Source organism: Ambystoma mexicanum, chromosome 1q (genome assembly GCF_040938575.1).
Source record: "Ambystoma mexicanum isolate Mex_15411 chromosome 1q, UKY_AmexF1_1, whole genome shotgun sequence".
Lineage (NCBI taxonomy): Eukaryota > Metazoa > Chordata > Amphibia > Caudata > Ambystomatidae > Ambystoma > Ambystoma mexicanum.
The window spans coordinates 374883926-374907350 of record NC_090922.1 but is presented as its reverse complement, the minus strand read 5'-3'; the positions used below and the strand labels follow the sequence as shown (position 1 = coordinate 374907350).

The 23425-nt window shown below is 44.0% G+C and overlaps 1 long non-coding RNA gene across 2 annotated transcripts in view; it reads right to left on the bottom strand.

Annotated features, from left to right (window-relative positions):
- LOC138521377 (uncharacterized) overlaps nucleotides 1–22055 on the bottom strand; it is an 81388-nt gene extending 59333 nt beyond the window's left edge. For both annotated transcript variants that reach the window (XR_011283030.1, XR_011283032.1), the window contains exon 1: nucleotides 21936–22055. This is a non-coding gene — a long non-coding RNA (uncharacterized lncRNA). The remainder of the gene's footprint in view (nucleotides 1–21935) is intronic.
- Between the last annotated feature and the right edge of the window lie 1370 nt (nucleotides 22056–23425).

The window sequence follows — 23425 nt, the reverse complement described above, 5'->3', positions numbered from 1 at the left end:
CAAAAGTGTGGGTGAAATAATAATTACCATATGCATTAACCCACATGTGTAAAACTGAACTGCTAGCCTTTTAAGCGTGCAGGAAAATCAAAATTGCACAGCACTATATTCATAATTGTTTGTGCTCACTGACCAGTACTATTATTTCTTGAACTGAAATTTTGATAAGTACTGCGATTTGTGTGTTTCCCCAATTCATTTGTGTGATTTATTTGTGTAACAAAAAGTTTATTGTGAACCACAAAGCAGGTGGCGGGTGTAGTTTGTACGATTTTTCATAACATCTAATTCAAATAAAGATACATATATTTCCTGTACATCGGCCTGGTTCTTGGCTCATTGGTAGCTCAGGGGGTTGGATCCAAGGGGTATTAGATGAATTGGAGATAGGGCTGAATAAAGAATCCATTAAACAGTTTGGTGCATGACTGCTTGAGTGGTCAGGGGGGCAACTCCCTGTGTTGTGGGTGACCTCTCTGTGGAAACAAAGAAATTGATATGAGGCCGGGAAGCCCAAAAGGAAACACATCAACACAGGTTACAAAGGACATACAAAGCGCTTTATTTCAAAGTTACAAAGTTACCAAAGTCAATTGACATTCGAATAGCTATTCGGCCCTCTGACTAACACGCAAACCTTCAACGTAAGGTTCGCACTGAAAGTGGCAGAGACCGATCATCGGGATGCTTGGGTTTTTATACGTTTTGTCCTGCTTTGGCCAGCCCTCTCGCAAGTTAACCATTCTTGGAACTGTGGCTAGGGTTCGTAGCCAGGTCAAACACACAATTTACATAATTTGATCAGTTCCGCTGATACAGTTATATATTTACACACAGGTTAAAGAGAGGACAAGGTCTTAGTTCGTGACCCTAACAAGTGGCCTGCGGACATATTATTTATTCACGTGTGCGGAGGTCACCATGGCCGGAGTCTTACTCAAAATGTCATTCGGCCTCCATTTTGTGATTCAGGGTGACTTCCACACTGCAAGAGTACCTAAAATGGCGGCTCGATCCAAGATGGCGGCTTACACAATACAATAAGGTCAAGACCTTGCCGCGGAACCTATGTACATAGTATTCTTTAGACAACTTGGCGTAGGCCAACATACATTCAAACAATGCGATTGGGGTCACGATATTATATCGATTTCCACAGACCCTCCTTTTGGCCTATGCCAAGTGCTAATACATCATTTCCTAATGCTTTCGAAAATAACTGAAGGCATTATCATCCATAGGTTCCGCATCATTGTCCGAAATGTCAATAGCCATAAAGTTGTTCATAAGAACTTCTTGCAACATGAACTCTTTAGATGCTGTCTTCGGGGTGTATATCTTATGCCCTATTGCGCTCATTACCTGAGCACAACATCCCCCCATCATTCCACATATACTCGGGAGGCATTGAAAACAACAGCAAAGAACTAACAGAATCCCTAAAATACCTAAAATGACAGAAAACACCTTCCACCCCCAAGAACGTAAAGAATCCCAAAACCAAGTACTAAGGTTCCAGTCTCCTACAGGGATATGGACTTCAGAACTGAGAGTGTGTAAATTCTGAATTGCTTTAAAAATTGTTGGCGAAGAATCTGGTACGAAAACACAACAAGCGGACCCCACTAATTTACATACTCCACCTCGTTCGGCTAAAATGACATCTAATGCCATTCGATTTTGAAGTGCTACCAATCTTATCGCCTTTTGCTCTAAGGTCATATTGTAAAGTATGTCCGTGGTCCGGTTGATCGTTTTCTCCAACACCCTCGCTAATCCCCTAATGTTTTCTGAATTTGCTATTTGTCCCCAAAAGGGCACTACTGATTTGGCTATATCCCCGAACACTTGTCCAGGGGTGTCTCCATTACTATCCCGTCGCGGGCGAGCCTTAGATACCTCTAAGGTACTGGCTATAAATACACCTGGTAACAATATCCCTAAATAACAAGTCCCCTGCCAATCCTTGGGCAACCAGGGAAAAGCTAAACTACCACAAACAAAATAAACTGGTCCCCCTACATACAAAGGCCTATTTTCCCCAGTCAAATTTACAGTATTTACACAAGGCTCGAAGTCTCCCATTGGCCTAGTGCCATTTCTTTGTACACAGAAGGGAACTGAATCAGGACTATGATTCGCAGAATAAGAAGGAGGCATGGCATCCTTATTGCCTATCGGAGCCATCTTAAAAGAAACTAGATTTTGGAAAGGAAAAGATAGTTTATCAGACGGCCTAATAGAAGCGACGTTAGGTTTACTTCTATTTGCGAAAAGCGAGCATCCCAGGGGAGTCAATTCACGTTTTTCAAATTCATTCAAATTAGTCCCATCGAAGTTCCCTGAGATGCTATCATTCCATCGGCCAAAGAAGAGTGCTCTAAGAGAGGCATAGCAAGAAGTTGTTAAAGGTAAGGGATGTATATACCATCCCAGTCCCTTGTTCCCATGTTGTGGTAAGTGAGTGCAGATCCAACAATTACTCTTATTAAAAATAGCATGCGTAGCATTCATCACTATCATCAAAGTGTTATTATGATATTTCTGTCTATGCCGAGAGTCCCTAGGGGACAGAGTGTGAAGGTGTACAGAGGGAGTCAAAACAGTTGGTACGATTTTGGTCGGTAACAGAGGCTTCAAAGGATAAATTTCTTCAAAATACCAAAGTCCCACGGCAGCAGTTGCAAAAGTAACAATAATCAGAACGAGAACACAACAGTACGTTTTCGGGGCCCAGGCACATTGTTCATTGTCCGATTTGGTCACCTCCTTATCTAATAGTTCAATACGGGGAGCAGTGGTGAAGGCGGCAGGCATCATGGTCTTCCCGATCGACGGCCCCAATGTTCATTGCTGGCGGCACTTCGGCCGCGCGATTTCTTAGTCCTTCCCAACCCTAGCCAACAGAACCCTCCTTTTCTTTTGTTCGAAAAAAGAAAGACAACAGTACTTCAATCACTCTTTTCCTTCCAGATGCACGATACTCGTGCCGTAGTTCTATTTCCGTCGTCGAAGGTTGTACCTGATGGTACCCAAGTTTGTTGAATCCAAAAGCAAAGTATCGTCGCTCCCTGAGGGGAGCGTCGTGTCGGTGGCGACGGAAGTCGCAGAGCTCGAAACAAGATTTTCCGGAAGTGATTGATCAAGAGAGTGCGGAGACAAAATGGACGGCTCCCCGAGCTCCTCAGGCTCAGAGAATTTCTCTGACGCACTCACAATGCTGCCTGCTACTCTGAGATCAGAGATTGTAGCACCAGCGAGGGGTTCTGTTTCTTCTGTAGCGTGTGGCGTCGGGTGAGGGATCTTCTTAACGTGTGTTGCATGTATCCAGTTCTTCTTTCCTGCCACCCGCACTGCCGTCCTGGTGACCAATAATACCTGGTAGGGTCCGCGCCAGCAAGGCGCAAGACAAGAAGACCTCTCGTAGGCCTTCACCAGGATCCAGCTACCGGGTAGTATATCGTGTCCTGGGCCCGTAAACCGTACAGGTAAGGCAGCATTCACCTGGTGGTAAATGAAATACAGATTTTTAGTCAATTGATTACAGTAATCTATGAGCAATACATTATCCACATCCCTCAGGCCTTCAGGTTTAGGGAGACCCCAAATATTAGCAGGCCTTCCCATTACCACCTCGAACGGAGAGAGCCCAGTTCTAGTCTGGGGTGTGGTGCGCATAGCTAACAACACGATAGGTAAAGCGTCGGGCCATTTTAGCTTAGTGTCGGCACATGTTTTTGCAAGCTTGTTTTTCAGAATACCGTTGTGTCTCTCTACCAACCCAGCACTTTGAGGGTGCCTAGCTGAATGAAAACGTTTCTCAATCCCTAGGGCAACACATATTTGCAACATTACGGCTGCGATGAAATGGGGGCCGTTGTCCGACCAAATTATCCTCGGGAGCCCAAATCGAGGGAAGTACTCTTTCACCAGGATCTTTGCGGTGGTCATAGCGGTAGCATTTTTAACAGGGAAAGCCTCGACCCATTTGCTAAAAGCACAAATGATAACAAGAACATATTTCAAGTTATTACATCGCTCCATTTCAATAAAATCAAGGTGAATGGTTTCAAAGGGGACAGAGGGGGGCCCGAAACTTCCCCTTGGAGTCACTGTCCCTTTACCCACATTGTGCTGCAGGCAAATCATGCAATTCTGAACATGTCTCTTTGCAGTTTCCAAAATTTTATCATTCACCCAAACCTGCTGTAATATCTTCGTAATTTGCTGGGCACACACATGCGTTGGACCGTGTGCCATTGTAACCATTGCTAACACATAAGAATCAGGAAGCAACCATTTTCCGTTGGATGCGTCCACCCAACACCCTTCATCATCCAATTTTCCCATGCATTCAGCCCACTTCCTAGACTCTTCAACTGAGGCATCAGTCTGCATGTCTCGCACATACCCAATGCCTTCATCTATTATACAAACATCTCTCACTTCCCTTGAGGTGTACATGTCTGTGCTAAGGTCTGTGGCTGTTTGTCTAGCTATCAAATCTGCAAAAGCATTTCCTCTGCCCACATTGTCTATAACCTTGCGATGTGCTGCACATTTCATGATCGCTAATTGTTCAGGGAGTGAGAGCGCTGAAAGTAGTTGTACTATTAAGGGACCATGCTGAATCTTGGTCCCATGTGAGGTCAGAAACCCTCTTTCCGACCACAGTTTTCCGAAGTTGTGAGCCACCCCAAAGGCGTACTGACTATCCGTATAAATATTGACTCTATGCCCTTGGGAGAGCTCACAAGCGCGGGTCAACGCTATAATCTCTGCGGCCTGCGCGGAGTTATGCGGAATCCTTTTAGTTTCAACAATCTTGTTCAAAGTAGTAACTGCATAAGCAGCTGTAGATGTGCCATTCGGAAGTTTGAAGCAGGAGCCATCGCAAAACAGCTCCCCTTCCGCATTCTCCAAAGGAGTATCTGAGAGGTCTATCCTGCCCTTTGTTTCTTGTTCGGTGGCATACAGGCAGTCATGTGATCCTCCATCACCGCAAACAATATTTTGCGGGAGAGGTAAGAGTTCAGCCGGATTGAGAACACAACACCTTTTAATTTGGATATGAGGAGCAAATAGGACTAATTCGTACCTTGTCAACCGGGCAGAGGTAAGGTGTTGCGTTTGAGTTTTATTCAATAGAATATCAACAGAGTGAGGTACCATCAAAATTAAATCGTGGCCTAGGACCATCCCCTCACTCTGTTTTACAGACGCAGCGGCAGCAGCAACAGCGCGCAGACATCGCGGCAAAGCGCATGCAACAGGATCGAGGGCGGAGGAATAATAGCCGCACGGCCTATTCTTCCCTCCATGTTCCTGTGTTAACACAGACAAAGCACATCCATCACATTCATGCACAAACAACACAAAGGCCTTATCGTAATTTGGTGTACCCAGAACCGGTGCTGAACACAGCGCGGTTTTGAGAAGCTCAAATGATCGTTGATGTTCCGATTCCCATGGCAGTGGCAGAGAAATGCCCTTCTTCGTCAAAGCCAACATCGGTTTTACCACTAGGGCAAAATTCGGGATCCACAGTCTACAGTAGGATGCCATCCCTATCAGGGCTCTGACTTCCTTCTGTGTTTTTGGGACAGACATGCCAGAAATGTGTTTTATTCGTTCAGGTGTCAATATTCTCCCCTCCTTTGACAGGAGGTAGCCTAAATAGGCAACCTCCTGGCAACAATATTGAAATTTTTTAAGTGAAGCTTTGTGACCATTTTCAGCTAAATGAACAAGCAACAATATAGTGCCTTCCTTACAAGCTTTCTCAGAGTCTGCAGCCAAGAGCAAATCGTCTACATATTGAAGCAGCGAGCAAGTAGGTGGCAATTCAAGGGTGTCGAGCTGCTCCTTTAAGGCTCTACTATAGATACTAGGACTTTCAGTATACCCTTGAGGTGGCCTTGTGAATGTAAACGAGCGTCCCCCCAAGGTGAACGCGAACAAATACCTGCTCTCCTCATGTATCGGAATACTAAAGAAGGCGTTTTTCAAATCTACGACACTAAAGTGTGTAGCCGTAGCAGAGATCATTGTTAAGATCGTTGTTACATCAGGCACGATTGGAAATTGTGGGGCTACCACCCGGTTAATAGCACGAAGATCTATTATAAACCGGTACGGAATTGCATTGTCGCCTTTCTTATATACTGGCAAGATCGGGCTATTACATAAGCTACCTGTAATCTCTTCGATCACTCCACGATGTACAAAATCGGAGACAATGCATTTCAGAGCACGCTCACCTTCAATTGAAATTTTATATTGCAGAATGCGCGGTAGCTTAACCCCATGTTTCAAAACTATCTTAATAGGCTCGATGTGCAATATCCCGACATCATTGTCGTCTATTGCCCACAAACATTCCGGGACAATGTCAAACTCGGGAGGTAGAGGTCGGGTCAAGTACTGGGAGTTAAAGGGTTGCTGTGGTGAAACTGTTAATCTTATTCCGTCAGGGGAACAATGAATCACTGCATTTAGTTTCTTTAACAAATTCAACCCTAGCAAATTTTCTCCGCAGTTTGAAGTAAGAAGAAAAGGGCACTGGTCTGTGAAAGGACCCAAAGAAACAGATACCGGCGCAGAAACCGGACAAACAGTTGGTATACCAGAGAACCCTATAGAAACGTTTGTTTGCCCTGACAGTGGGATGTTTGGAACCCTAGTATGGTCAATGGAGCACTTTTGTGCTCCATTGTCAATCAAGAACTGGTGTTTCCTATTCCCCACCAATAATTCAACGTAGGGGCCCTTCTGAATAACGGGAATAGGTAAAGGTTCCAAACGCTGCTTCGGGCAATCCTAGTAAGGCAGAACTTGGATCTTGTAGAAGCTGACCCCTATCAGGGCCCCCCGCTCCGGGGCGGCCCCTTGGTCGCCTACCCATACCTCCAAATGTGCCTCCTGACCTCTGACGAAGGGCAGGGCACTGTGCTCGCCAGTGACCTTCCTGGCGGCAATAAGCACACTGATTAATATTTATAGAATTCAGAGGAGTATTTCCACTTGGAATGTACTGACCTCTAGTCTGTGTCGTACCTCCTCTGGGGTTTCTGACAATTTGCTGCAACAATACCTTAGTCTTCAAGTCGCCCCTTCTTTTTTCGATGTTCTCTTTTTCATTATTAACCCGATTCTCATAATACTGAGCCATATGCAAAACCTCTGACTGAGATTTTGCCTGCCAAGCGCTCTCTGAGGACATAATTTGTGACTGGATGTCGGGCAACAATCCACGTACAAATTTGTCCACGAACAACCTCTTCCCCGACTCTGTGCCTAAATCCTGTCCACTGAAGTCAGAGAACACCTGTTCAAATCTATTAAAGAATTCAGTAGTACCTTCAGTTTTCCCTTGGACGCAGGCCGTAAGCTTGTCCCAAATAATCCTTTTTTCTGGGATTATAGTTTTTAGTTTAGCAACTATTCTATCGGGTAAGGTAAGTATTACCTGGGGTGGTTTCTCACCAGCTGGCCGTTCCCCATCTATTCTAATCAGATTTACCCATGTACCCATGTATCCCCTAGCCCCGGCACATCATCTACTGTCCGTATCTGTTTCCATACATCAACTGGCAAAAGCACTGGAAACAATAAGTCCATGTCACTTAAGGTGAACACAGAAGACTGTAAGACGGATTCTATCTCTTTATAAAACCCTGTCGGGTTTTTCCTAATATCAGGGACTGATTGTCTAATCGTGTTCACTTCCTGTCGAGAGAACGGGACGTGAACAAACTGCGATACGTAATGTGCAGGGATATCCACCGCGGGAGTACCAGCCGCCGCGTCGGCGGGGATTTCTGCTTTTGGGACAAGGGTTGGAGGGACCTCTCTCATAGGCAACTGAGATATAGGGACCTCCGACCGCTTACTGAGCAATAGGGCCAAATCGAGCGCTAAAGCAGCTGTAGAAGTGTCGGGCGAAAAAGCTCTTTTACAAATACCTAATAACTCTATGGGGCAACCAACCTTCTTCCTTATACATTCCTCCTGTAAGTGCTGTACCATCACTTGGATTACCTTTCTTTGCATCTCTACCGTGTATTGACTGTATGTGTCATACACCTCATCTGGCGGTATCGATGAATCCGAGATCCATCGAATCGCGTCTTTGGTACAAATTCGTACTTCCTCAGGTGCTGATCTCCGGCACGAAAGGAACCGTTTCTGTACATATATCCTATCGTCCTCATCATCCTCGTTTTGTAACTTTTCAAAATCCCTCCTAAACTCAAACAACCTATCAACATGTCCACATACTTTCTGCTCCGTATCCCTCGAAAGTGCCAAAGCATTCAGATCTCTCACCCCTTGTGGGAGATCCGAAGTCTGCAATCTACCCCACATTACACCTAAGTGAATCCCCAGTCCTTCAATAAAAACATTTTTCTCAGGAAAATCGAACAAATTAGATAATGTTGAAAATGCTTCAGTTTGATCACCTTTTTCCATGCAGTACTTAGCCCAAGCGAATAGTTCCTGTTTCCTGCCCGCATGAACAGTACCACGAGTCACAATTGTTGACCCTGCACCGGGATCTGTTTTAACGAACACGGGACTCCCCGGAATCGAAAGTGTAGGTGGACTTAACAAGGGTGAGGGGGAGAGAGGCAGGGTAATAGACAGAGGAGCGACAACCAAAGAACTAGGAGTAGTAGGCTGCGCAGGGGGAGTAGGAATAGCAACGGGAACAATAGCAGGAACGGGCAAGGTGCCCACAACAGGAGCATACGGAGGTGGCGCTGAAGAATCAGGCCTCCGTTCGTTCAATATTTTCTCGATAAACTCCTCGGAAACATGGAAATCTTTAGAGGGGTAAATTTTCTGGACCCCGAGCGAGAAAGCTCTATCCATTTTCTGGGCTTCTTCTATTCGTTTTTCCTTGTCATACAACAATGCCTTTTCGGCATTTGTTTTATGACGACGTGCATGTTTATCCCTACTTTTAAGCTGCTGCAATGCTTCCTTTTTCCAATTTTGTAACACATCAAAGGCTGCTGGCCTAGCCTTTTTCTTAAGCAAGATCGATTCTAAGTATTCAATACGGGGGATCTCAAAACTACCATTAATTGGCCACTGAAATTCGGAGGCATTTCTGGTCTGTCTGTGCCAAATATCATTAAATACAATACTACCAAGGCCATACTTACAGTACATAGTACACGCCGGCGACCCCTCCTGTGGTGCCGGACGGCTAAATTCAAAAGATTGTCGATCGCTGCGGAACAGAGCCCTAAAGCAGCTAGACAATTTCCCAGGCATTTCTCAAAGAATTGGTGTTACCTGGTCCAATAATTATGTCTGCAGATACAATACGCCAAATTCAAATTGTCAGGGTTAAATTAAGAGCCGGGTCACGACTGCACCTGACCAAACCTAAGGAGGACCGTACGGTTTACAAAGGACTTCAACTAACGAATTTTTACCTGCGTTCGGTGGTTTCGGCAAATCTGCCCGCCTCGGATTTGGACCCTCGTCAAGATGCCGTGTCAGACCGCACGACTATCGCCCAAGGATCGGATCGTGCAGCGCTGCCGAGGTATCGCGTCTCGATCGGTCGGGCCCGCAGAATCACACCGTCCGATCCCGATTCGATAGTCTGCGTCAACCTTCAATGATCCGGCATCAATCTTGAGGGTCCCTATTCGGGCGCCAACTGTGGAAACAAAGAAATTGATATGAGGCCGGGAAGCCCAAAAGGAAACACACCAACACAGGTTACAAAGGACATACAAAGCGCTTTATTTCAAAGTTACAAAGTTACCAAAGTCAATTGACATTCGAATAGCTATTCGGCCCTCTGACTAACACGCGAACCTTCAACGTAAGGTTCGCACTGAAAGTGGGAGAGACCGATCATCGGGATGCTTGGGTTTTTATACGTTTTGTCCTGCTTTGGCCAGCCCTCTCGCAAGTTAACCATTCTTGGAACTGTGGCTAGGGTTCGTAGCCAGGTCAAACACACAATTTACATAATTTGATCAGTTCCGCTGATACAGTTATATATTTACACACAGGTTAAAGAGAGGACAAGGTCTTAGTTTGTGACCCTAACAAGTGGCCTGCGGACATATTATTTATTCACGTGTGCGGAGGTCACCATGGCCGGAGTCTTACTCAAAATGTCATTCGGCCTCCATTTTGTGATTCAGGGTGACTTCCACACTGCAAGAGTACCTAAAATGGCGGCTCGATCCAAGATGGCGGCTTACACAATACAATAAGGTCAAGACCTTGCCGCGGAACCTATGTACATAGTATTCTTTAGACAACTTGGCGTAGGCCAACATACATTCAAACAATGCGATTGGGGTCACGATATTATATCGATTTCCACACTCTCAACAAACCTTTACACTGCCCCCTACTCCATTTTTGGCACCAGCTACTGGGTAGGTCCCTTGGGCACCTTTTCCATCAAAAGGCATATCCTTTTCAAAGAATATTGTGGTTGCTGTATTGCCTTTCACCCCTGTCTTCTTTCCCATGGTGTGGTATCTTCCTTTCCTTGCTCATTCTCAGTTCTTTCTACACAGGTGTTTTTGAGAGGGTTTTTTTGTTTTAGTTATTCTGCCAGGTGGTGTATTTAAATGAAGTATATCTATTTGTTTACCACCTTGATTGCACATACCCTAAGTTTGGACTGTTATACTTTGCTGTTTGAGTTGATACTGAATCACATTCCATCCCATTTTGAGGGCATAGCCTTCCACTTTACCACAGAAGATGACAGGGGACATCTCTTACCTGTGCCCATTTTATTTTTGTGATTGGAATAACTGCTGGATTGTAGAAGTGTTAGGGAGGAGCAGGGGGTTTAGCCATTTCTCATTATTATACTCATGCAGAGCATACGTCATTTCATGACAACCATGAACAAAGCTTGGTGAGGGTTTAGCCTGTCACAACAGCACATAGAAACTGGAAAAGACTAACAAGTGACATGTCCACACTCATATTCTATGTTAGAAATGTAACGAACTCTACGTTCTAATTAGAAGCCCAACTCCATTATATGTATTCACTTTGCCCTCACAACTGAAATCCGTTGCTAATTTGGTTGAGGGGGACACAAAAGGGGAATGTTGTTGAATGTGGCACATATATATAAGCACAATCTTTTTCTTTACTGGCCAAATGTATTGTTTTATTTTTCCAAGAACTGAAAACCACTATTTAAAGTCGTATTCGTTTCCCGGAAGGATTCCAAGTGTCAACCGTGAGCTTACATATTGTTGCTAGGTTACTAACAGTGTCTTTGTCAACCTTCAGTTCAATATGCTTTAGTTCGTGTAGAATGAAATCATAACACATCAGAATGAATACACTCTCATAGCAGTGAGCTGGCCCACCAAATTAAGCGCACGCACGTCTCGTTCAAATTCAAAGAAGCATGAATTGCTTAGAACAAACCGTATAGGATTGCTTTGTTTGCGATATGTCTTATAACCTGTTACAAATCTACACCCTATGTAAATCCAATGATACGACCACAGAATGCGTGTACCCATCGATCTAAATCGAATGCAGATTTGCTTTTGAGGGTATGCTTCCAAATATCCCATCCAGAGCAGAGTTTGCAGACCGCGTTATTTCTTTTGTGGATTGCACTGAATTCAGCGTGTCACCTGTCTCTTGTTTGCCTATAGATTGGCAGAATTAATGTCATTGCAATCTCTGAATAGGGCACAGAATCTGCACCTGCCACTTTTAAAACTCTTTATGGGACTCTGTTGTTTGTTTTGTAAGCACCCAGGGGTGCAGTTTAAATAACTACATTCAAGCAAACAATAGTGGCAATGATTAAGGCGGCTTTTCACATGAAAATTCCCTTCAGAAAAAATGCTTTGCAGATGTACTAAAGAAAACGGTTTCACTAAGAACCACTCAGAATACTTTGGTGGACCAAAACACCTTTATTTTTGTACTGGAAGGCTGCCAAGTTCACTGTCAGCTTGAAAAGAATTCTATAGCTGGAGGCGAGAGCAGAAACTGCAATGATTTAAAAGAGAAATGGCTCCAGTAAGAATGATAATGCGCCATATCGTTAAAATGCAACTGGCGTCGCTGCCTCCCCGCAGCCTTGAAAATGTGCTTACTCCTCGGCTATTTTGTGGGAGGAAAAGAAAGATGAAAAGACAATTGAAATCAGTGGGAATTACACTTATTTAATGGGAGTGCGGAGTGAGAGATTGTATTCAAATAGTTTGGGGACATTCATAACAGCTAATCGACATTCATTAATTGGTAAATTAGTATGACACTCACGTGGAAATAGGCATTACATACACATTAGCAACGAATTAATTTGTCTTCATTAATTAATACTAAAATAATTAACAAAGGCTGATGTCTGAATACATGCTCGTCCTTTTTACATAGACTTGCATAATAGCCTGGCACTTAAGGGGTTAAAGCAGGCTTTAACTTTAACTTAAGCAATCCATGGCAATATTTTAACCCAGTGTTAAGGGAACTCAAAAACCACCACGGCTTCATGCATTTACACATGAATGACGATACAGTTAATATAGATCCTCAAACAGTTAATGTGCTTGCAATGTGTTAAGTCTGTTCTATTTTTTATTTCAACAGAAGATCCTAATAGATTGTGGCAATAAGCCCCGGGATGGCGGGGCATTACAGTTACAGGCCCGAGTTTAGCGAGGGCCTTAACGAAGGCCCCGGGGGCATTATCTTAGGAGGTAATGGCCCGCCGCTGAGCGGTTTATTGCCATTAGTACCCCGTCCTGTTAGACTGGGGTACTAATGTTTTATTTTCCCGGCTGCGAGTCGCGTTTTCTGTTTCCGTTTTAGTTTTCACCTGGCAGCCATAGTAAACAAAAAAAATGGCCGCCATGGAAGGTGAGGGGAGAAAGGACTACAGGTAGTCCCTTCTCCCGTTCCATGGCGGACATTGAAGTAATTTGAAAAAAATGGCCGCCATGGAAAAGGGAGAAGGGACTACATGTAGTCTCTTCTGCCTTTCCATGGCAGCCATTCCTGAAGAAAAATGCCGTTGGAGATGGGAGCGATCTGCATGCCATTTTGTGATCAGGATTACCATCATGTAAGGCTCGGAAATCCAGCCAACCATAGGTAAGTGATTTTCTTTTTTGTCGCGGCAGGTACTCTTTTAAGATAATGCGTATACATGTGTGCTGCCTGTCAGTAAGAACAAAAAAAACATATGGGCAGGCTGAGTGAAAGTTCTCAACAGAAATATAAACAACAACAAAAAACACGTATTCACGCTTCATTCATTTTTGATTTTGAGCAGGCAACGTCTAAACCCAGAGGTTGCCAAGCACGTTGGCTGCAGCCCTGCTTGAGAACACTTTGAGGCAATTACGAAAAAATCGACGTACATCGACCTGTCTGAAATCCACACCTACTGCCAGCTTTCCATGGATATCTTTGCATGGACACCTTATTTCCACGCCAACACTTCTTGCTAGATCTATCTTCTATGAGATCCCACTCACACAAACAGTAACAACCATCATCTCATTTTTCAGATTTACCAACACCCACGCTCTAGTTTGGATTTCTGCCCGTGCTATTTACATCAATTGTTCTGACTTCTCCCTTTTGGTGACATACCATTTCTTAGTGCTAAAGCACTGTTGTGTATTTGTAATGGCACAAAGGAAAATGTCTTAAATTGCTGCTCCTATTGCACAATTATTTTGAAGTGGGTTTAAAATAAAGCAGGGCAGACCTAGGTTCGGTTACCCATGTGTCAGCACAATATGCTCTCCGGACAAACACCAGCTCTAGGAGACCACTAAGACCGCAGCTGCTGCCTTGTAAATGTCAAATACATTTGCAGTAATGTTTTTTGCCAGATATTGGGACTGGCTCACAGAGGGACATGTGACTGTCTGTAGATGGTTTTTCAAGAAAGTATTTTTTCCCATCGCTGCAACATGCTGCTTAGCCAGAGGAACTTGTGCACTATCTGAGGGTCCTGCCTACAAAAAGAAGCTAGCTGACCCTACAACACCCAGGACTCAGCCTGGAAGTGTGGACGCCATCTGGATCACCATGACTGGCTCCCAGAGGAACATGTGACATACTGTCTCCCTTTTTCAGTCTCCAATGGGTGTCCAGCCCGGGCATCTGCAGCTAGGCCAAAAACAGTTAAAGACAGTTCCCTGGGCTGTAAAGGGTCTAGGGCCAGAGCCCCTGCTGAAACTGGGATCCTGCACCCATTGACTATCCATACACAGCAGAGCTGCTGTTACCTCACAGGACTAAGGACCATTGCTGTTTTGGGTCTATAAACTGTCATTTGGTTACCAATAGCTCCATTCTTTTCAGGCAGCCATCCATCCCTTCCCTTTCTGCTCACCAATCTACACTCCACCTTGGGTTGCACCCTCTCTTCATTGTCTTCACTTGCCTATTAATTATACTCTCCATCATGCATCTTGTTGCGCTGCACTCTTATTGACTCTCCTACTTCCCTTCTCTCATATCCGTCACCTTCAATGTGGTACAACTTCTGCATCGGTCTCCAGCCTTCCCATATTCCTTCATACCCTCTGCACCCATATCCCTCAAATAGACTTGCCCATGCTCCCAGGCTCTCCAACCTCATCTATCTGCCTTGCATAAAGCAGAATACCTGCTCCTCTCCACCTCCTATCACTCTTTGCCTTGGCCTCTGGAAGCACAATCCCTCTGTAACAAGTCTTCCTACATCATTGATCTCTTCAATTCTTCTCACCCTTAACTTTCACTTCTTGCTTTCACAGAAACCCTTACCTCATCTCATGACCCTGTTACACTAGCATCTCTCCATACTGACTCTGCTACCTTCTCCCACTCTCACAGTCCTGACAGGAAGCGCAGTGGTGTGGGGTTCCTTATTAATGTGGCCATCAACATTGCCCCTCTACCCCCCTACTCATATAAACTCTTCCTCTTTTGAATATGCCATTATTCAACTCCTTCCTCCTACTTTCGCTGTTCTAGCTCCCTATTGACCCCCTGATCCTCTCAACTCCCTCTTTCCTGATCTGACGCTTCCCCTTAAGTCAATTCCCACTGACATCCCGTTGACATGCTGGAAGAGTTTAACCTTCCTAAGCTCTCTGCAGCCATCTATCTTGAACTTAAATCCATCCTATCTGACCACTCCCTCTTCTCGCTCCACAATGATCCTATCCACTCTGTTGGGAATGTTATTAACCATTTCTTCCTCTCCCATTCACTCTCCCCCTCTCACCTCTCAATTGACACCTCTCTCTCTGCTCACTCCATTGTTCACTTTAACATCTCAGTCCCTCCACCTTCAGCTCCTCGTCTCCTGTTAATGATTAAGAGGATACTCAGGCAGAACTTGCTTTCTTCTTACCTTGATAATGTGAGGACCTCTCCCCTTTCGTTCCCCTACTGATGCCTCTTCCATTGGTAGTGTGTTTTCTGACTTTCACTATGCTTTTATGTCTTAATTTGACCAACACTGTCCTGCCTGGACATTCACACTTTATGGTCTCAATCCTCAGCCTTGGATCACCTCTGAAATTCAGACAATTGAAGCAAACATGCACAGTAACCTATAGGACTGGCGTAAATTAAGGACACCTCCTCTACTCATAGCCTACAAAACTTCCCTTGCTACCCTAACCTCTGCACTGGACTCTGCCAAAAACTCCTATTTCACAAACCTAATCTCTTCCCTTCGCAATCATCAAACGTTCATCTACCCTCCAATTTTTGCTCACAACTCCCAAGTCAATATCTGCCATGTCCTCTCTTTTTGTTAATGACTTTGCACATTTTCCTCTAAAAACATGTAAAATCTGTGACACTCTCACAGCGCTCCTCTTTCTCCCTGCCCAGCTATACTCTATCCACAACCTCTCCCCTACCTCTTCTTTATCTGATTTCGTCTCCCCTACCTCTCCTATTGAATTAGCACCCATCCTTTGGAGTGCTAACCCATCTTCAAAGTCAAATACTTAGTGGGTCATTGCGAGTTTGTTGGTACTCCGCTGCTAATTCCCACCAGGATAACAGCAAAGTGATCCTACCATTTATGCCTCCTGATATCACATTTTTACTGGGATATTCCAGGTGGCAGAACCGCCAGTAAATCCCCATTTCATCGAGCTACACAGGACTCCATGGAGTGGATTACCGGTAATACTGGTGCCAGTAAATCTGGCATCTATTTGCCGGTAGGGGCCTTAATCCGTGACCACCAAAACTTGTGCTTTAGCATTCCAGTAAAATTCCTGGTGCCAGAATTACAGAGAATTTTAATGGCAATTTTTTCAGAGAGGCAAGCCTGTAATGAGGGCCTTAGTCTCAATCGCTTGCCTGCATCTCTCTGAGCGCTGCTTGACTCTTCCTTGTCTCCTTCAATTCTGCAACAGTCCTATCCCCATTGAAGTAACCCTCTCCTGACCCAAATGTCTCAGCAAAATATCATCCAGTTTCTCTCCTTCCCCATTATTCAAAAGCCCCTGAGCAGGTGGTCTTCAGCTGGATCACTATGTACCTTGCGGGTAATGGACTTGGAGATCCACTTCAATCTGGCATCCATAGTAAATGCTCCACTGAGGCGGCACTCATGTATGTCTCCAAATTTCTCTCTAATGCCCACCACTCCAAACATTCTTCTATACACATACTTTTGGACCTTTCTGACGCTTTTGACACTGTCAGGAACTCCTCTCTCCACATCACTCCCCAGTACCTTGGATTTTGCAAATCTCTTCTTGCCTTTATTGCTTCCTACCTGCAAGGTTGATCCTTTAAAATCTCTTGGAATTCCCCAAATGCTCATCCCACCCCTCTCCTTTTCAGCATTCCCTGCTGCTCTCTGGCCGGCCTCTCTGGGCCCTCTTCCTGCTCCTACCTGCAAGGCAAAAAACCTTGGGGTCATCTTCGACTCCACACTCTCCTTCTCTCCTCACATATCCGACGTATCTAAGAAGTCACACTACCAGCTACACCTCCTCAGAGGTATCCTTCCTTTCCTCTCCTTCCCCCAGAAGCTCACTGTCTCTAGAGCCCTGGTTCTCTCTAAGCTGGACTACTGTAACAGCCTCTATCTTAATCTGCCCGCCTCTACTCTCCGCCCTTTGCAACTCATCCAGAACAGGACTGCAAGACTTGTCCTTGGCCTCAAGCCCAGGGACCGTATCTCTCCAGGACTGAAATCACTACACTGGCTCCCAGTGACTGCGAGGATCAAGTTCAAAACCCTCTGCATTGTCCACAAGGCCGTCTGGGGCCTTGGGCCAAAATACCTTCAACTCTCTCTTCCTAAATATCTTCCTTCTCGAGCTCTTCGCTCATCCGCCTCCAACTCCCTCAGGGTCAGCCGCTTCTCCAAACAACGAGTTGGGGGCAGATCTCTTTCCACTGCAGGGGCCTCCCTCTGGAACAGCCTTCCTACCTCCCTGAAACTTGAGGAGAACCACCTCCGGTTCCGGAAGCACCTCAAAACCTTCCTCTTTGCCTCCGCTTTCTCTACCCCTCTCCCCTGCTAATACTACTGAAACTGCACTGAATCTGCAACTGGGCCATTCACCGTTCTCGGCCCAGCCACTCTCCCCTGCACTGCCTCCACGGCAACCCCTGCACTACGGGACTGTGTCTGTATCCATACAGCCCCCCTTCCCAGCACTTGTCTGCAGTTACCTCGCACTTGCCACCAGCTGGCCCTTGTTATTTATCCTGTATGCTGTATGCTAATAACCCTGTACTGCACTTTCCCCTCTCCCTTTCCCCCATGCACTTTTCCCTTCCCCTCTACCCTTGCACTTGCGCGATTTGAATGACACCTGGCCTAGTAAGATCGTTGTCTGTCTCCCCTTGTTCCCCCCCTGCCTCGTCGCGCCTTGAAACACTTGTGTATAGGCGCGTTACAAATGCCTTATCATATCATATCATATCATAAGGATCAGTCCTTGGACCTCTGCTCATATTTTGGCTTTCAGCATTACCTGTTTGCTGATGACCCTCAAATACTTTTATGCTTTCCCTTCTTCACCCCAGCCATCTTCGAACAGATTTGTCTCACTGCAATTGATTGCTGCATGGGTCTTTGCTGCCTCATGTTGAGCTCTTCAATAACTGAATTAATTCTTCTCCAGGTTCCAATGCCATCTCCTCCCTCCTCTCTCCTATCTCCTTTCCTGCCCCTTGGCCAAGGCTTGCAATTTTTGGGTCCTATTTCATAGTGACCGATGACTACAACAATTCATCAGTACCACTGCCTCTGCTGTTCGTATTAATCTCCTAAACATTCAGAAGATGTGTCTTTTTCTTACTAACCACTCTAAAAACCTCTATTCTCCACTCAGCAAACTGGAATTATTTTCACGCCTACTCCTTGGCCTTCTTCCGTAATCCTAACTCCCTCTAGACAAAGTCCTCAACTTTGCTATGCACACTCTCTACCACCTACCCTAATACTCCTCCACTTCTACCTACTGACAACATGTTGATTGGCTCCCCATGCACAACCACTCTCTTTTAAAGTTCCTTCGCCTAGCCTACAAAGTAATCAATGGCCTTGCGCCTCAGAACTTTTCTGATTATATTTCAGTTTACTCGCTGTCTTGTTCCCTCTGACCCTCCTCTGAACTCAACCTCACTATCCCATAACCTCCCTGTGACTTCTCTCACTTCCTCTCTTTCTTCCTATATGCCCTGTTACACTGAAATCCACTGTTCATAACAATCAATGCCAGCCCAATTATGGATCTCTTCAAAGCTTGCTTTAAAGTTCATTTAAATGCTAAAGACGGTGCCCCTCCTGCTGTCTCCCCCAACCTCCACCATTGACACCTCCAGTGATGCTTAATCATGCAATTGTGAACATTTAATTAGTAATCTCTTTAGTTTGAAGCAGCACTTACCTCCTTAGGTTAATGTCATCTTTATAAGCCTCCTGTTTTCTTATATACATGTTGTTTCTGTTTGTTGTGTTTTGTCCCTGGTACATGTCCTCATTTTGTACACCTGCATAAACTAGCTCACTACTTTTATGCTATTGTAAAAGCACCTTTTGTGAGAATGCTTCCACCTTCTTTAAATGTGTTATTGTAAGTAATTTCTGATCGAAACTGTCATCCATGTTCTTCAAATAAATACCAGTACAAAAAATATTTGTATGATATTCTATAACATAAAAACACCAAGATGCCCAAATCATTGCCCGGGACTAAAATCAAAATCCCAGATATTCACAAATGTGCCAAATAATATGACAGAAATCTGGCCAGGCATTGCAATCAAATGCATAGATACACTATTAACTAGGGACCTAATTAAGAATTTGGTGATATGTCTCCTTTAAATTTCATCAAACTTAAATAGCCCTTGCAGTAGCAGGAATCGTCTTTATAATTTAATGTCCTAGAGACCCTCCAGGTATTTCCCATTTTAGAGTATGAGGGCTTTATTGGGAAATGCCATATTAGCGTATAATGAGAATCCCTCATGCATTATATTGCATGCGGTAGCTGGAGCATTTGTGTGGTTCATTTGTGAAACTCATAATTTGGTAGAGGGGTAAAACTAGCAGTGTTTGGAAATACCACATATTTTAGGTACCCAGTCAATTTACCGAAAACATTAGAAAGTGAAACATTTTACCGAGGACCATAATACCGCAAATCACTGAAAACATTAAATAAATATGTCAAGGGTAATGGGTTAAAATAGGTCGGGATGGGATGGCTTTATAAGGTTAAACAAACAGGGGACTTGGGGGGGTACCCTCCCAAATTAAAAATAAATAAATAAATAAATACATGTTTTTCTGTATTTTGTCCGTGGTGAAATGTACCACTCTGTAATGTCCATTGGTAAAATCACATATAACCCATATTTTGCTGTATCAGCAAACTATTGTTGTCCCCCATGTGATTTCTGCAAAGTACAATTACCAGTGCTTGGACTTTTCTCCGAATGTATTCAAAAAAGTGGCAGAGATTATGATCATAAACTCAGTTCATCACTGCCAGATTCATTTATTTCCTGTTGGTGCAGTGTTGCCAGATAACATTATTCATTCATTCATACATTTATTTTGTCATTTGTATAGCACCATTCACCATGATTATGGTCCCAACGTGCTGCTGGTTGAATGCCCTCAGACAGACCGGAATCCAAAATACAGGAGAAATAGGGGGTGCTATTATGCGTGTGTGCATTTTGCCCATTACATTTATGAGAGGGTGGCCAAGACCTTGCTAGTCAGCCATGTTTGAATGGCCTTAAAGGTGGTATATTATGAACTAAACAAGAGGGGATTGTGTTTAAGTGGATAGAGAGTTATGTGAGTAGCTTAAATGTTTGTTGTAAAATGTTTGTCGATTCATATGGCAGTGGTGTTGTGCAATAGTGTTTGTATTATATGTGAGTGCAGGGTGTTTCGGAGTGAGCCCGTGCCTTCCGCTAAGTTGTGAAGGTGCTGTGTGCGATAGGAAAAATAAGTTAGATGTAGAAATAACAATGTATAACCCCTGGATCTGATCTATGAACAAAGAGCAGCTCACATACAATCTAAATGCAATTAATGAAAAATACTCACCCTCTGAGTGGATCTTAGAGTGATATATTGCCATAACGAGTTCCATCAAGTGCAAAAAAGTCCCACCTTTCGTGTCTACTTGCAGCAGCAATGTGCTTTAGTTACATATAATGCTGACTATGAAAGAAAAATCAGATGTACCTAATTGTCCTCCAAGTTGATGAAAGTCGCTTGACGATGGTACGGGGTTGGTGGGGGTCAAGGGAGGCTTTAGGTGGCAGGGCTCAGATAATAAAGGAGAGATCATGCAGATAGCTGAAAGAGGGACCAGTGGGAGGGAGTGTGTGAAAGGGATCTGACTGATAGATTGAACTAATGTGCTTGGGGGGAGGGTTGGCAAGGGGGATCAGGATGTGGGAGGGAAAAGCCAGGTTTTGAGGGCTTTCCTAAAGGCGAGGTGATACTCTCTGAGATGGAGTGTGAGGGGAAGTGAGTTCCAGAAAATGGGTGCAAGGACAGAGAATCAGGCACCTCCTAGACTGGAGAAATTGAAAGGGGGGACTACATGGAGGAGTTCAGAACCTGATCTGAGAATTTGGTTGGGGCAGAAGTGTGTGAGCTTGTTTTGGAGGAATTCAGGGATTTCTTCTGGATGGCGCAGTGGGTTGTGCACATGGCTTTGAAAGATGCCTGTCGGCTGATTATCCACAATTAGATAGCACTGTTTCACATTTGCATGATGCTCAATTAGCAACACATCATTGCATGTTTACTTTATGTCCTGTTAGTACATTAGCACAAAAGGCCTATGCCAAATTGCACTGGTCACAGGGCTTAATCAAAATTAGCACATAGTGGAAAATAAACAGAGCATATGGTACTAGCATTTATTTATTTTGTGTTCAGCCAACACGTGTTTCAACCCTTAGTGGGTCTTTATCAAGTCTTAGTATTGCATTAAAAATCATATGCAAATCAATATCCAATTATGTGCAAGTATTGCAAATTCACAAAATTAAAGAATAGCCATAATGTATGTGTTACCCAGTAATAAGTTGAGCAACATAGTATGAGAAGTGCAGGAAGGTGCATGGAGGGAGAGAAAAGAAATAGCATTAGTGATATATTAAAACCATGGAACATAAGCTAGGTTGCAACAGTAGTGCAGATATTGAGACACTGAAGTGCTTACCAAGGATCAGTATGCATCCACAGTATGCATCCACAGGTTGTGTAAATTGGAAAATGATGGACAATGGTTGATATAACTAGTGTCATTTGTTGGAGCTTGTAGGTAAGAATACCTGGCAATGGGGGGGGCGTGGTTTAACGCCAACAATGATGGCCTTGCCACTTCGTCCCACAAAAATGAAATAAGGCATTATTTCTACGTTTTGCTCTTTATTAATCTTACCTTTCCTCAACGGCATGATCGGAATTGAATGTAGAGGCTGCTGACTCCATTCCAACGCTGTTTGGCCTTCGTTTCATCTTGCTGTGTGCTCCGGCGCTCCTGTACTGACAGCTGCTGCCCTGAACGTCCGCATTCGGTGAGGGAATATCCGGTGTCACGCCTACTGTGACGTGCTGGCTGCTGCCTTGTCAGCCCTACGCATCAACATCGCCTCCTCTGGTGACAGCTCCATACTGCACAGACCATTTGGAAAAAGAACGTTGCTCTCATTGTAACACTCCATAATTAAATGTCAAGCTTAAGAGCGTTATCAGGTACAGGAGCTTTACTATAAATGCCCATCTGAAAATAATATCGACCACAGTATTAGCCTTCATTGATATATATAATCACAAGACTATTTTTGTCAATTGAAGCACAATGACACTTTACAAAATATTCTTATATATAATGCAAGATGGTTGCTATAATTGCACAATACCCTACATTTCTAGCCTTTTTTCTGCTATCCGCTGGCCATCCCTGAAAATATCTGATTGCCTCTGGACCACCTTTGAATACATGTGAACAATTCGCTCAACCTTGATGGTATACAATTGAAAGTGGCTCTCAATATAAACTCGCGCAGATCCTTACTCAGTTTTCAGATTGTGGAAGTTGGATGCGTCACCACTGAGACTTGACCGGAGGTACCTTACAACTTAGTTTACTCCTTATTATCCTCTGGTGTTCCTATTTTATCTCCAGTATAAGGAGAAACACTGCTTGCATAATATGGATATACATATTGTAAACTATAGGATATAATACCTCATCGATCACTCACAAGAGTTTATTGTTATTCAAATACAGTACTCAAGGCGCTCTTATAGACTACTCCTTACATAAGTGGCACTACTTTATTACTGAATATTATCTTCAGCCTCAGTTACTGTATACACTTCCTTATTTTATGGCCTCCAAACACCTATACTAGTATTTCTACATTGAATATATTTCCATTTATCTTAGTGGAAGATATGGCCGCTAATAAGAAAAATGTGTCTACTACAAAAGATCCCAATATCTCTGCTACTAACCTAAAGAAACTTAAAAGTGACTCATCACCTCCCCTGGGCATTTCGGATCCTGCCATTGAAGCCGTATTATCAGAAATTAAATCACTCAAACCCTTCATTGAGACCACAAATCTAAAATTGCAATTAGATGAGAGATGCAAGGACTTCGAAAATAGAATGGATAAGGTGGAGGGAAGAGCTGGTCTAGTAGAAGATGTATCCCCCTCGAGTGGCAGAACTCGAGAAGTCTATCAAAGATCTACATAGACACAATAAAGATTTAGAAAATTGAAGCTGATGCAACAAGCTCAGAATTTCAGTTCTGCCTGAGGGCTCTGCAGGACTCAATGCCATTGCTTTTTTGCAAAAATTCCTACCAGCCTTACTTCATCTACCTTCGGAAACAATGCTCAATATTCCACATGCTCATAG